Here is a 1,412-nt window from a genome sequence, read left to right as displayed (position 1 = left end):
TGATGCTCCACGTGTCTACAGTATGACTGGAAAGCTGTCTACGTAACATTTTGTTGTTCATTCATTTTAAGTTGAATGACATTAACTGATGTTCAGTTTTTTTTTTTCCACACAGGCTACATTTATACATTAAATACATTTAAATAAACATTAAAATAAACTTAATTCCTGCGACATCAAAGCTTTAAGTCTTTACTCCAGTCTTCAGTGTCACATGATCATGCAGAAATCATTGTATAATGCTTGTTTTTGCTCAAGAAACATTATTTCATATTATTTTCAATGTTGAAAGCATTTGTCCTGCTTAACAAAGTTTATGTAATGAATTGAAGGTTTATAAGAACAGCATTTATTTAAAATGGAAAGCTTTTATGAAATGAAAAAAAAAATTATAATAATGTCACTTTTTATCAATTTAATGCATTTTTGTTAAAGTAAAAGATTAATTTATTTTAAAACAAATAAAAAAAAATCTTAGATTATGATTTCTTCTTCCAGTTAGAGAAAGCATATAAGATCCAAAAACTACTGATGCTATGCAGAAATGTTTAATGCGCTAAAAAGCAAGAATGATATTGTGTTTAAAGTGCCAATCTAAAAAAATATATAGTGAAATAGTTAATATAACTACAACATTCATAATGCTGCTAAATTAGATAACAAAACAAAAAAGAATGCATTGTGAATGTAAGTTGTTATCTCTTGCTGTTAAATCATTATTCCACTCTGAATGGATTTTTGTTGGTCCTTACCCAGCATACATTACTGCTCATCATCATTACAGGTTACACTTCATTTATCTCCTGAACCAAACAGCAGATGGCAGGAGGTTATAAAACATGACTTTTTTAAAAGATTTTTCAAACACACACACACGAACACATGTGATTAGTAAAACATTGTGACAATGGTGGAGGTAGCAGAAGGAGTAATTACAGGCTCCCTATAGCTCTGGAAACTCAGCGAAGAGGAAAAGAAGCACAAAAGACTGAGAAAAGAAGAAAAAAGTTTAGTTTTTGAGCAGAAGGAAAGGTTTAGGATGAGCAAATCCAGACGGAGTGGATTGGAGGCAGAGTTTCTCTCTATTAGTCACCCTTGCCTCTTTCTTTCTTTCTCTCTCACTCCCCCACTCACTTCTCTTCCCACAAATGTTTCTCTCTTCACTTCATCTTTGTGACGTGCACGTGCGTATCAGCGCTCGTCTGTGGATATGCTTGGTGAAAAGTCAGAGCGCTTGATGCGGGGTTGCTAGGCGACGACAGCATTTAGCTGCGATGTGTTGTGTTCCAGACTTCTCTCGAGCAGCGGGAGAGAGGAGCATGCTGGGATGGAGATTGAGAGCGCAGGGTCTCATCATGCAGTTCTCACCTCAGGGCACGAATATACAGCAATCCATAACCTTACACAAGTCA

General features: G+C 35.2%; 1 protein-coding gene across 5 annotated transcripts in view; it reads left to right on the top strand.

Annotated features, from left to right (window-relative positions):
• LOC122345940 (active breakpoint cluster region-related protein-like) overlaps positions 1-1,412 on the top strand; it is a 248,527-nt gene that overhangs the window by 211,793 nt on the left and 35,322 nt on the right. The gene's annotated exons all lie outside the window — the stretch shown is intronic.

Source organism: Puntigrus tetrazona, chromosome 5 (assembly GCF_018831695.1).
Source record: "Puntigrus tetrazona isolate hp1 chromosome 5, ASM1883169v1, whole genome shotgun sequence".
Classification (NCBI taxonomy): Eukaryota; Metazoa; Chordata; class Actinopteri; order Cypriniformes; family Cyprinidae; genus Puntigrus; species Puntigrus tetrazona.
This window is presented reverse-complemented; position numbering and strand designations above follow the sequence as displayed.